Source organism: Dama dama, chromosome 7 (genome assembly GCF_033118175.1).
Source record: "Dama dama isolate Ldn47 chromosome 7, ASM3311817v1, whole genome shotgun sequence".
In the NCBI taxonomy this organism is placed as follows: Eukaryota; Metazoa; Chordata; class Mammalia; order Artiodactyla; family Cervidae; genus Dama; species Dama dama.
Genome location: NC_083687.1, coordinates 48926813 through 48941347, shown reverse-complemented (window position 1 = coordinate 48941347; position 14535 = coordinate 48926813). Strand labels below are relative to the sequence as shown.

Sequence of the window (14535 nt, the reverse complement as noted above, 5' to 3'; positions counted from 1 at the left end):
TAGCCAAATGTTGAATTAGTAGCCAACATTTAAAAGAAATTTTACATAAAAATCCAGATTTCTGGCTTTTTAAAAAACCATGTATTTATTTGCCCTGCATTATCTTTGTTGCTTCGAGTAGGCTTTCTCTAGTTGCCGTGAGTGGGGCTACTCTTCATTTCTGGGTGCAGGCTTCTCACGGTGGTGGCTGTCTGGCTGCAGGGCACGGGCACGGACTCTAGGCACACAGGCTTCAGCAGTTGCAGCACTCGGGCTCAGTAGTTGTTGGCATACGGGCTTAGTTGCTCTGAGGCATGTGGAATCTTCCCCGACCGGGGATCACACCCACGTCCCCCGCATTGGCAGGCAGATTCTCTCCTGTACTGCCTGGGAAATCCACACACTCTCTATGTTCTTGAGATGCTGATTTCTCCCAGCTCCTTCCGTGAGTCCACACTTCAATACCTCCACAACTGTGGCAGGGGCTCCTCGTATCTGCCGTTAGAGACCTTTGTTTTCAAAAAAGGTGAAGACACACAGCAGTTACAGGTTTGTAAAATTCTGGAGTTCATCTGGGCATGTGTTGCCAGGTTCATGATTAGGGCACAATTCTGATGCCTGGGAATGATTCACAGCGGCTCTCAGTTTCACCCTCTGAAATAGGCTTCCTTTTCCATGAAATGTGCCCTTGTTTGAAGCTGAATAATTTCTCAATCTGGTTTCTAACCGTAGAAATCTGAGCATTCAAAGGCATCGTTTCATGTTTACAGTCTGTGCTCTCAATTCAAGCTAATGTAATTCCTTTAAAAATTCGTAGTGTGTGTGGGTGTGTGTGTGTGAATTCATCTGTAATCCCTTCCATTATCTAAAAGAAACACTTGAAATCTCTCAACTAAACCTTTCTGCAGCTTAGATTGCCTGTAAGGTGGCGTCCGACGATCCGAGGCTTTAAGACTCTTTGACTTCTCTATTTGAAAGAGTGTTGCCTTATGAGATCGTCACAAAAGGTTTAACAATCACATCCTTGGCTTCATCTATAGACTGTGATTTCCTGACATACTTTGGGTTTGAGCTTTGTCTGAAAGGTATTTCTTAATCTTAGCGCTGTTTGCTACTTGGAAAGCTGGCAGGAGAGTTTTATTTTTGAGCCTAAGAAGTCCTGATTCCTTTGTATCTAGCAGTTCTTTCGTTTACTGAGTCTGTTTCTCTACTCGCCTTCTCTACAGCGGCAAATCAAGGCAGGCAGCACCTTCCGTACTCTGCTTGGAAGTCTCTTCAGTTAGACCATCCCTTTCAGAAGTACACGTCCTATTTCCATGTTCCCATAGCCACCGTGTTACTACATTTCCAGCTACAACATCACAAGTTGCCCCTTTCCTCTGGTCTCCTAGAACATTTTCTTTTCCTTTGAGCTCTCACCAATAGTCTCCTTGGGGCCATCATCAAGGTTCAGCCAAGTCTCTCTAAGGCCCTCGGGGCTCCTACCAAGATCTCAGTCCTGAAAACTGGCATATTTCTAGGACTTAGTTGGGGTAGCATCCCACATCCAGGGATCCAAGTCCTTGGTCATGGAGACCTCAGTTCAGTTCAGTCGCTCAGTCGTGTCCGACTCTTTGTGACCCCATGGACTCCAGCACATCAGGCCTCCCTGTCCATCACCAACTCCCAGAGCTTGCTCAGACTGATGTCTATCGAGTCAGTGATGCCATTCAACCATCTCATCCTCTGTTGTCCCCTTCTCCTCCTGCCTTCAGTCTTTGCCAGCATCAGGGTCTTTTCCAATGAGTCAGTTTTTCCCATCAGGTGGCCATAGTATTGGAGTTTCAGCTTCAGCATCAGTCCTTCTAATGAATGGAGACCTGCAGGACAAAAATTCACCCACAGCCCTTGAATTTCCAAAGTAGGTGATAAATAAGGCAATCACATTACCATTAATTTTCTGTCATACATTATTTATGAGGATGGCTCTCTTTAATAGTGTTAAGATGGTTGGTATTTGTTTAAAAAAACAGCAGCACATTTAAAACTTTTTATTGAAGTATAACTTGCCTACCGAAAAGCTCACTCAGCAAAAACATACAACTGAGTGAAATTTCATCAATAGAGCACGCTTGTGTAGCTCTGACTTGCTTTCAGCTCAAAGGCAACATCACCTGTATCCTTGTCATCCTTCTGGTCGGGACCTAGCCCAAGAGTAGACCACCAGAGATTAGTTTTGCCTGTTTGTTGAACTTCATGAATCATGCAGTAAGCACTCTTTACCAGGGGTTCCCCAGTGGCTCAGACGGTAAAGCGTCTACCAGCAATGCGGGAGACCTGTGTTTGACCCCTGGGTTGGGAAGATCCCCTGGAGAAGGAGATGGCAACCCACTCCAGTACTCTTGCCCGGAAAATCCCATGGATGGAAGAGCCTGGCGGGCTACAGTCCATGTGGTCGCAAAGAGTCAGACATGACGGAGCGACTTCACTTTTAAGCACTCTTTAAAAAAGTACTTTCCATGTTTTGTTGAGGCATAATTGACACACAATAAATTGCATATACTTGGAGTTACAATTTGATGGGTTTTGACAGATGAATACACCCATGAAATCATCACCACGATCAAGATAATTAACATATTCATCGCCCCCAAAGTTCCCTTATCTACTCTCTCCACCACCCCTACGTCTCCTCTCCCCAGGCCACCACTTTCTGTCATCATGGATTAGTTTGCATTTCCTAGAATTTTGAATAAATGGAATCGTACAGAATGTACTTTTTTTTTGGTTTTACATTGCCCATCATTATTTTGAGACTTAACCATGCTACTGTGTATAGTGATGCATGCATGCTTAGTCGTGTCTGACTCTTTGCAACTCCATGGACTATAATCCACTACTCCTCTGTCCATGGGATTTCCCAGGCAAGAATACTGGGTTGGGTTGCCATTCCCTCCTCCAGGGGATCATCCTGACCCAGGAACTGAACCTGAGTCTCTTGCATCTCCTGCATTGGCAGGTGGATTCTTCACCACTACTGGCAGGTCGTATTAGTATTCTTGTCCTTGGTATTAATATCACTCAGTCCTACCCACATGGATGGCAGTGTCTCCCTACGTGAGGATTATATTAATACTTCTCTGCCTGCAGATGTCAGGGGTGGGCGTTTGACTTATTTTGGTCAGTGATTGGTGAGTGGAAGCTTTAAGAGCTGCTGTATGGTTTGGTCTTAGCTCTTTTGTCACTAGATTTTGTCACTTAGCTCTTTTGTCAAAATGCCCCAGACACGGGGCATTTCTATCAGCCCGAATCTGAACAAACAAGGCACGTAAAACAATTGCTGACCGACAGCTTAAATGGATAATGAGCAAGAAATCATTGTTATTGTGGGCAGTAGTTACATATAAGCGCTTCTTCACACGTGAGAAAATCAACTAGAAATACTGAGTCATTGGTTGTGTTTTTATAATAACACATTCCAATTGCCAATATCTAATTCTAGTGTTTAAATTTTTAAGGCTTCTTCCATTTTAATCAGTCTTCTTATTCTTTCTTTACCAGTATATTTCCTTCTGGAGAAGGAAATGGCAACCCACTCCAGTATTCTTGCCTGGAGAATCCCATGGACAGAGGAGCCTGGTGGGCTACCGTCCATGGGGTTGCAAGAATCGGACATGACTTAGCGACTAAACCACCATATTTCCTTTACCTTTAAAATGAGTTTACCTTGAATCAAGGGAGAAATTACACGGCATTGTAAAGCAACTCTACTCCAATAAAAATTAATTTAAAAATAACCAAAAAAGAGAGAGAAATCATTCTGAGTGCCTAGGTTATCTCATTTAATCCTTGGTCATCCAATTTCTCCTCTTCAGAACACTATTACATACAGACAGCTGCTTCCAAACTCAGTGGTAAACACTCCGCCTGCAATATGGGAGAGCTGGGTTCGATCTCTTGGGAAGATCCCCTAGAGAAGGGAAATGTTATCCACTCCAGTATTCTTGCCTGGAGAATTCCATGGACTGTATAGTCCATGCGATCGAAAAGAGCTGGACACGACTGAGTGATTTTCACTTTCCAAACTGTGCTCTGTGAATCCCAAGAATGTTTCTTCACGCCTGCCCTGCTCCACGGTGTGAATTAGAGGTTTGATGCTCAGAGCCTTCTTCCAACCCTCCTCTCAATCCTCTGTGCCTGTGGTCTTGTTCTTCTTCATCCACAGAATCTCCTGTATGGCTTAAAAAAAAAAAAAAGCAAACAGTAGGGTTAAGGAGCCATCCTGCCCAAAGCCCTCTTTCTGGTAACCCAATAAAAGAGGTCTAACTAAGATAGACTAGACTCTGTTCTCCTGCGACCCTTCCCCTGAATTGTTCATTTTCTTGTACTTCATGCTGTGTGTGCTCTGTCACTCAGCTGTATCCAACTCTTTGCAGCCCCATGGACTGTAGCCCGCCAGGCTCCTCTGTCCATGGGATTCTCTGGCAAGAATACTGGAGTGGGTTGCCACTTCCTGCTCCAGAGGATCTTCCCCACCCCAGAAAATGAACCCACATCTCTTGCATTGGCAGGAGGGTTCTTTACCACTAGCGCCATCGGGAAAGGCCCATTCATGCTGGGCCTGGGCTAGTTGGCAAAGCTGTAACCCTCCAAAAGGAGTCACTTTTTGTCTTAATATTGTCTGAGAATCCATCTCAGACTGTGCTTGATTTCCACTTTATACGTTAAAACCCATTCTTTTTTTTTTTCCATTTATTTTTTATTAGTTGGAGGCTAATTACTTTACAATATTGTAGTGGTTTTTGTCATACGTTGGCATGAATCAGCCATGGATTTACATGTGTTCCCCATCCCGATTCCCCCTCCTACCTCCCTCCCCACCCGATCCCTCTGTGTCTTCCCAGTGCACCAGCCCCAAGCACTTGTCTCATGCATCCAACCTGGGCTGGTGATCTTTTTCACCCTTGATAATATACATGTTTCGATGCTGTTCTCTCAAAACATCCCACCCTCGCCTTCTCCCATAAAATCCATTCTTGATCTACAAAATTCATGCACTTTATTTGGGCTGATTATTATACTTTTTGTCCCTGGAAGGTTTTGAATTCCCATTTCTGAACGCTTACTTCTAAATTTGTTATTACTCCCAGTTATTGATATTACATAGTTGGAAGAATCATTATAACAGACACTTTGAAAATCGGGTTATTGTATAGGTGCTGAAAAATACCTTTGCCAGATGATTCTCATCTGTAGCTGACTTTTAAAGGCTTTCAAGCCCGTTCCTCCCGGGCTGGGGTGTTGTTTGGGAACTGACCAGCTGATGTCACTATGGGACCATGAATGCAGGCATATTTCCAAGTCCTTGGCTTAGAGGAACTTTGGATTGGCATCCTGGCAGCCTGGGGAAAGATAACCTCCCCCTCACCCAGTGCCAGCCCTCGCCCGACCTCCTCTCTCCCACTGCCTGCATAGTTTATAAAATTGAGAACGAGCTGACAGATTTAATTTTGATGGAGAATTACCTGCAGGCCAGAGGACAATCAAACCCATACTGTTAAGGAAAGGGGCTGAGATAATGAGTCTGTTATCTCTGTTTTGCAAATGGTGAGGGTCAGGCTAATAATCTGTCAGCTTCTTCTTGCTTCCGCTTTCTTAGGTACAACTAACTTGAAAAGTGAAAGTGAAGTCACTCAGTCGTGTCCGACTCTTTGCGATCACATGGACTGTAGCCCATCAGGCTCCTCCATCCATGGGATTTTCCAGGCAAGAGTACTGGAGTGGGTTTCCATTTCCTTCTCCAGGGGATCTTCCCAACCCAGGGATCGAACCTGGGTCTCCTGCATTGCAGGCAGACGCTTTACCTTCTGAGCCACCAGGGAAGCCCTACAACTAACTTAGAATGACCTCTAATGGGGATTAACTGGATGGTATATTTTCTAGACTTCTTATTCCCTGTGTCCTTTTCTGTGTCTGCTCTTGATCTGGGTGGGCTGTCATAGAGTCCCAGCTGGACTTGAGATTTCAGATCAGTCTCTTGATCACGGTTTTTGCAAATCTTGGAGGTGTGGTACAGGGGGAAGGTTAGGAGTAAGACCTAATAAGAATCTTGAAAATTTCTGTAGGTAGAAGGTATTTATGCCATTGTTTGCTATCATGCACAGGCTCTCAGAGGCCACAGAGAAGCCTTCTCAAGTTCAAGGTTGCTGCTGCTGCTGCTGCTAAGTCGCGTCAGTCGTGTCTGACTCTGTGTGACCCCATAGACGGCAGCCCACCAGGCTCCCCCGTCCCTGGGATTCTCCAGGCAAGAACACGGGAGTGGGTTGCCATTTCCTTCTCCAATGCACAAAAGTGAAAAGTGAAAGTGAAGTCGCTCAGTTATGTCCGACTCTTCGTGACCCCATGGACTGCAGCCCGCCAGGCTCCTCCGTCCATGGGATTTTCCAGGCAAGAGTACTGGCGTGGGTTGCCATTGCCTTCTCCAAGTTCAAGGTTAAAGTTGTATTAAACTGATACATTGCGAATCAATTATACTTTAATTAAATGCACACACACACACACACACGCATACAAAGCAGTTTATTTGGAGTCATAAAAGTGCACACAGTTGCTTAAAACAAAAAAATTAAGTGTTTGAGGGAAAGACCTGCTGACTCGGGGTCACTAACTGTGTGGCTGCCATCACAAAGTATCAAGACTGGGTGGTTTAAGCAACAGAAGCTCCTTTTCTCACAATTCTGAAGGCGGGAAGTTCAAGACCGCGGTGGCAGCAGGTGGCGGCGGGACTGGCTCCTTCTGAGGCTCCTGTCTTCCCCAGTTTGTGGACGGCTGTCCCTAAGGAGGTGGGTCCTAACTCATCTTTAAAAACCCATCTTCAAAGGCAGACGCATTCGGAGGTGCTGGGGGTTTAGGGCTTCAGCACATGATTGGGGTGGGGGGCACGATTCAGTCCATAATGCCTCTTCCACCCCCTCCCCGGTCTAGAAATGAGGAGACCAGCCTGAGATATTGGTTTATTTGACTGAAGTATGTCCCCCAATTTCCTTAGCTTCCTTATGCCTTTTGGAATAGCATGGTACAGATTTGCCGATAGCCTGTAGTTCTCTTCAGAACCCTGAGATCATAGAAAACTTCCAGATGTCCTGGAAACCTCCCTGAAGACCACCGAGCCTGGGGGAACAGAGTCTGCCCAAGCCCACAGGGGCCAGGGCCCAGGGCCCAGGGCCCAGGCCTTGGCTCTGTAGATTGTGATTGATTTTAAACTGACTTAACTTGGTCTCCTTCCATGGATCCTGAGACTGTATATATGTATTTTAAAGAAATCTTATATTAAGATGCTTTGAAGGCTAAATTATTGAAAATGGAGTTATAATGCAAAACTAGTTGAATTAAGAGTGGCCTTTTCCTCTGAAGTATCGAAGGCTTTAGGATTTGACTACATCAAAATAAAGCAACAAGTATTAAAATAATGTTCAGATATTATACTTTTATTATAAATTTAGTGACATAATAATGTCATGTCAAAAATTTAGAAAGTATAGATAAATAAAAGGAAGAAAAATCAGCTCTTTTTTTTTAGAATTAAAAAATTTTGTTTATTTATTTATTTTTGGCTGTGCACAGGTTTTCTCCAGTTGCAGCCAGCGGTGGCTGCTCACTAGTTGCAGTGCAAGGGCTTCTCGTTGTGGCGGCTTCTCCTGCTCCGGAGCACAGCCTCCGGGACACGTGGGCTTGGTGCTGTGGCCTGTAGGCTTAGTTGCCCTGCAGCACGGGGGGTCTTCCCAGAACACAGACTGAACCCACGTTGCTGCGTTGCCAGGGGGATTCTTAAGCCCTGGACCACCAGGGAAGTCCCTCTCTCTCTTTTCTTAAAAAAAATATGTGTTTATTTATTTGGCTGTACCAGGCCTTACCTTCAGCATAGATCTTTGATCTTCATTGCGGCGTGTGGGATCTAGGTCCCTGACTCAGGCCCCCTGCACTGGGAGCACAGAGTCATAGCCACGCGACCATCAGCGAAGTTCCAGCAAAATCCCTTTTTTTATGCCACGGGTTGGTGTCCACGATCATTACGCAGACTTTAAAAAGTATATACATATATATAAATCATTGATATAAATATATTTTACATAATAAAATATAATATATATAATACACTATAAAATATATTATAAACTATAAATATATAGAATTTATAAATTTTAATAAAAACTTATAAATATATAATCAACTATAAAATATAAAATTTTATCTCAAAAGAATTCTATTTTAACTTAATGGAGAATTGTGTATATCCTATGGCTTCTTTCCTATCCACAATCCATTAAAAAATAAATTATGATATAAAAATATCTCAGTGAGTTAGTGACTTAAAAATTAAAACACATCCATTTAAAACGTTGTCAACTGGTTCATCACTGCTGTAGATCTTATTATTGTTTACAATTATGCATGGCCCTTCTGGGGGTGGAATCCTAATCTCCCACGTTCATGTGACATGCTTTGGACAATAAAAATGACCAGAAGGCACATGTGATACTTTAAGATACTGAAGTGTGGGAGATACTTTGTTATCCAGCACAACCTGGTCTGATGAATATAAGTCTGCGATGTCATAAAATAATATTATACCAAACACGGGATTTAAAAATGTCTCAACTTCTCATGACAAAGGAAAAGTTGAAAACAATAATTAATTTGGTTTTCATCCAAGTGATTTCTGGGTGAAAATGGGTGCTTCCTGGGCTTTTAGATAAGAAAACTGAGGATGAGGAGGCAGCTAAAGAGAAAAAGGAGAGAGGACTTTCTTCAGATGGAGATCTGATCCGGGGAACTTGCTTCTCAGATCTCTTCTTATATTTGAGCCTGTCTGTCTCCCTTCTCCAATTTTCTATTTCACCTTCATTAAGCTCAGTGGGAGACACGTTAAGAACTTCCCATCAAGATGAATTAATTCATTACTTTCCAATAAATAGATTGAGATGAATTGAGCACCTGGAAAGTTTGTTTTAAGATGCTTATCAACTTGAGCTGATGCAAATTCTGTGCAGTATGCAGGGAAGAAGCTCTGAAACAGGTTAAAAGGACCTTGGAAGACATCATCATGTCATTTTGTGATGCTGAACAGAAAGCTCAGTAAAAGTCTACAAAATTCATGCAAACAAAACAAAAAATTTTTTAAGTAGCAATGTATCAATATGTTTGTCCTATTTATGGAGTTGTAACATTTAGAGTCTGTTATCTAACTATCTTATGTGCGTTAGTTCTTGATAGTGATTATAAAAGGGCTCCTCCCCTGATGGTTCAGATGGTAAAAGAATGGGCCTGCCAGTGCAGGAGACTCAAGAGACATGGGTTCGATCCCTGGGTGAAGAAGATCCCCTGGAGAAGGAAATGGCAACCCACTCCAGTATTCTTGCCTGGAGAATTCCATGGACAGAGGAGACTGGTAGGATTCAGTCCCTGGAGTCACAAAGAGTTGGCTACCACTGAGCACACACACGCACACACACACACACACACACACACACACACACACGGTGATTATAAAATGCTTCCTCCTTATTTTATGCTCTTTTGTTTCTTTGCATGCACCCTTGTGCTATGCTGTTTTATCTGTAGAATGCTAATGGAACAATTATTGAAGGGAGTAGCAGCTAAAGAAATAGGTTTTGATCATGTGACATGGGTCTAGTTCTTACGATAGCAGTAACTGTGAGTTTATAAAGCAAGGTCTGCACAAGTGGCACACGGATCAGAAAGACAGGGAAGGTGGGCACAAAAGAGGCCAAAACATTTGTTTTTAAAGAATCAGCAAAGAGGATTTGGGATCATGATTCCTTACACAAGGAGAAAGGCTTAGTTGTCTTTGCTGCAAATGTCACTAGTCTCAGTAAGTAAAATAGTAAATTAGAGGAATGACGTTTACTGCTACATGTTACTGATAATTACCTAAATTTATATGGGAGATTGAATGGTTTCCTTACATCCTTGAGAGGGAAGTCTATAGTTAAATTTATGAAATGGAAACATGGTCTCCAAAGAATCGTCTTTCCCGTATCACAGAGAATCAGGTTTTCTCCCAGGGATCTTGCTTTCTATTGTCTTTCCATTTTAGATATCCCATTTACTTATCTATTTACCATTGCCAAACTATTTAAAGCAGTTTATGAATGCTGGGTCTATAGATTTTTAAAAAAGCAACCCTGAATGGTCGTGGCATGAGAATTAGAAATGAGGATCCAGACTTTCCAAACTGCTGCCTTATTCAATCAGCTTTAGCCCCTCAATGTATGCACAGAAGGTACATTAGTATAATTTCAAATGTTAATGGAATTTGCCTAGGGTTCTCGTCCATAGATGAATACAGCCAACTGCTACCTTTAAAAGGAAGAAAGATTGAAGGCAAAAGGAGAAGAGGGTGACAGAGGATGAGATGGTTAGATAGCATCATGGACTCAATGGATATGAATTTGAAGAAACTCTGAGGGCACAGTGAAGGACAGGGAAGTTTGGCGTGCTGCAGTCAATGAAGTAGCAAAGAGACAGTAGGACTTAGCGACTGAATAACATCTTGCAGTCAATTCTTTGGTCTCCCGTCCAAGTTCAAGCCTGGCCAGACCCTGTTAGCTTCGAGATCAAACAAGATTGGGCACATTTAGGGTCAATTCACTGGAATGCCTGTTGGAGTGGCTTACAAGGGTCTCATATTTTTTACTTACAATCCCCTAGTGGGATTAACTATTTAATCATCTATTTTGTCCCTCTCATTAGCACTAACCCTGGTTACTCAATAAATATCCATTCTCTTTCACTTTTTTTTTTTTTCTGACATACTCTTCAGGAAAACCCAACATTAGCCTCATAGTAAATGAAATAGAATGAATGAAGGATGAGAAAAGGAGGTGACAAAGAGAACAACAATAACAACAAAAGAATAGTAAAGGAATGCTATCAACACAATATGAAAATTAGTACAGAAGCACAATTTTAGTTAAGATGATTACTTGGGATTGTGCTAATGGAAAGAATTAACTCAGGGTTTAAGAAAATTGGTTGTGTTGACTTCCCTGCAGTCCAGTGATTAAGACTCTGTGCTTTTGCTGCAGGGGCTGTGGGTTCGATCTCTGGTTGGGGAGCTATGATCCCACATGCCTCATGGCAGGGCCAAGAAAAAAGACTGATTGTGCAACGTTCATTGAGCACCTGCTAAATGCCAGGGACTAGGATAAGCCCTAGGGTTATACAGTGAACAGAGTGATTCCAGCCCTCTTGAAGCTCAAATTCATGTGGGGGCACAGACACAAAAATAATTATCTCAAATAAGATATGCTACAATCAGTAATAGAGAAGTGTGCACTTTGGTGAGTAGATGGTTGATGTCGTTACTCTAAAAGGTTACTTGGATTGACACCTATGAGCTTCCATAGTTTCTAACACATTACGGGGGATTTTATGCAATGCTTTCTTTCCATGAAAATTCCTTCCCATTAGATTGACAGGTGGGATAATTCATTGCTCAGTATCAGAATAAATTACTTTGTCTTCTGTAGAAATTACCTGAGTAGTGAGGCAAAAATGCTCAAGTATCAGGGAAAGCCACAAACACGTAATTGCCTCAAGGGCTAAGAAATTTTGTCATTTATGTTTCATTCTGTAGCAAAACAAACAAATGCACAGCAGACTGAGGCTCAAGTGAAGCGTCTCAGCCCTTTGCCCTCTAAAGTAAGCTGGCATCTCCGATGAGAAGGTACAGGCTGGAAAGAGGTCCCTGTCGCTCACAGCTTTAAGCGGATCTGACAATCTTTAGAGAGAGTGTGTTCTACACTTGACATGAAAAGTTTTGATGACTCACCGCCCTAATTATCTTCTACTCTCTGGTAGAGTGGAATCTACAACCCAATTCCGGGTGACATATTTCTGCCCTTCTTGGGATTATCAGTCTCTACTAAGTGGTCATCACATCAAGGCTGCCTGCAAAATACAAACTCCAGCGTCATTTAACGAGGTCCTGATCTATGGCCAACTTTCAGGTCTCTGTTGAACTCCCCCCATCTCTGCTTCCGACAAGCAACACCAAATAATGCTTCCCTGAAAATAAAGGAATCTTTGTTAGAGATGTCAGGTTAGGGGTGCCTGGCCTCTGAAGTCAGCTGAGGCATGACTCCTTTCCTAGGACAAAGTAGGGGGCTCACTGAAGCGATTAGAGCAATTATTCAGAGCTGCCTGTCAGGGCTCATCAGCTCCAGCTGCCTGATGGAAGAGGTAGCCCAGCCCTGCCTTCTCAGACCAAGTTCTGCTATCAGATGGCATCTTTGCCTCCAGCATCTCCTTAGATGCACTCAAGTGCCAAACATTTATTGGCACAACCTAACTTTCTTACTTCTCTGCTCTATTTTGTAGTCCTCCTACTCAGAGGGGGTCATCTGAGGCTTATTATGATTTACTTTTCTTCTGCAATTTCTCCTTTCCCCTACCTGACATTTGATTGCTGAACTTCCTTATGGTAAAGCAAGAGTTTTTCTGAATTACAGAAAATTTCTCATTTTCTTTCATCCCACTAAATCATCCTGAAGAGCTGGTAAAAGTCTTTTAGGGAAACCTGGTGTCTCTGAGGAGGAAAGCCACTTGAAAGCCATAGGAAAATGGCTTGTGGAAGTCATCGGAGAGGAAGGATTTTTCATTGATCGAGGTGAACCTCGTTAGCATCTTCATCCTCACCATCACCATCATCGGGGCTTCCCTGGTGGCTCAGTGGTAAAGAATCTGCCTGCCAATGCAGGAGGTATGGTTCAATCCTGGGTCAGGAAGATCCCCTCTGGAGGAAAAGACAAACCTCTCTAGTATTCTTGCCTGGAGAATCCCACGGACAGAGACGCCTGGCGGGCTACAGTCCATGGGGTTGCGAAAGAGATGGACACGACTTAGCAACTAAACAACAATCACTATTATCTTCATCTTAATTAACAGCATCTTTGCAGCATCCCCCTTTTCACTGCCATTAAGTTCTTATGTGAAACAGCATGGGAATGCCATAAAAATGGAATTAAATGTAGAGTCTTGCTTCTCTAAGTCATCCAATATAAGGGAACTATGATTCAAACAAATATTAAAATAAAATAAAGTATGAAAATAAGTGAAAAGTAAATAAGAGCTTGGATTGCAAAAATAATTGAAATGTTGATTTTACATATAACACTTCTTAAAAAAATATATGAGAACTGAAGAAAAGCTGCAAATGCTGTGTATTTCATCCAGAGCAGGGTCACAAAAATATTGTTACCCCCTTCTCTTATTTGTAAGAGAGAGAATTAGGGAAGAGGTAGGATATTATTTTGGGAATTACTTTAGAAAAGTCTTGTCTTGCTTGATAGGGTATTTCAGCTCTACTAAGACTTTCATTAAAATTATCCTAGTAATTTTTATAAAATTAGGAGTATTTTGTTTGATTCCTAGTAGTAATGAGAAGCAGTATTAAGACTGGGCTAGTCATTTCCTTGGTGATCACAAGTAGTCCTGGATACATGACAAGGTATTTGACTTGATCTGGGTAAGTGAGAGATTTCTTTCCTCTTGATGATTTCTGTTTATCCTAAGTTCAGCTCAGTTCAGTTCAGTTGTGTCCAACTCTTTGTGACCCACGGACTGCAGCATGCCAGGCCTCCCTGTCCATCACCAACTCCCGGACTTTACTCACATTCATGTCCATTGAATCGGTGATGCCATCCAACCATCTCATCCTCTGTCATCCCCTTCTCCTGCCCTCAATCTTTCCCAGCATTAGGGTCTTTTCAAATGAGTCAGCTCTTTGTATCAGGTGGTCAAAGTATTGGAGTTTCAGCTTCAGCATCAGTCCTTCCAATGAACACCCAGGACTGATCTCCTTTAGGATGGACTGGTTGGATCTCCTTGCAGTCCAAGGGACTCTCAAGAGTCTCCTCCAACAACACCACACTTCAAAAGCATCAATTCTTCGGTGCTCGGCTTTCTTTATAGTCCAACTCTCACATCCATACATGACTACTGGAAAAACCATAGCCTTGACTAGACGGACCTTTGTTGGTAAAGTAATGTCTCTGCTTTTTAATATGCTGTCTAGGTTGGTCATAACTTTTCTTCCAAGGAGCAAGCAGCGTCTTTTAATTTCATAACTGCAGTCATCATCTGCAGTCATTTTGGAGCCCCCCAAAATAAAGTCTGTCACTGTTTCCACTGTTTCCCCATCTTTTTGTCATGAAGTGATGGGACCAGATGCCACAATCTTAGTTTTCTGACTGTTGAGTTTTAAGCCAACTTTTTGGCTCTCCTCTTTCACTTTCATCAAGAGGCTCTTTAGTTCTTCAATTTCTGCCATAAGGGTGGTGTCATCTGCATATCTGAGGTTATTGATATTTCTCCTGGCAATCTTGATTCCAGCTTGTGCTTCCTCCAGCCCAGTGTTTCTCATGATGTACTCTGCAAGCAATTCGGATAAGAGTAGTGAAGCTTCCCAGGAGGAGGGGCTGGGGAGGGGCTGGGGGTGCAGTCGAGATAAACCTACCTGCACTTCTCCTTGGGGGATTGCTGGGAGAGCCGGAA

General features: G+C 42.8%; 1 non-coding gene across 1 annotated transcript; it reads right to left on the bottom strand.

The window, feature by feature from the left end:
- Nucleotides 1–5768: 5768 nt before the first annotated feature.
- On the bottom strand, nucleotides 5769–5840 carry TRNAC-GCA (transfer RNA cysteine (anticodon GCA)). Its single transcript has one exon. It is a non-coding gene; the product is annotated as a tRNA-Cys (tRNA).
- Between the last annotated feature and the right edge of the window lie 8695 nt (nucleotides 5841–14535).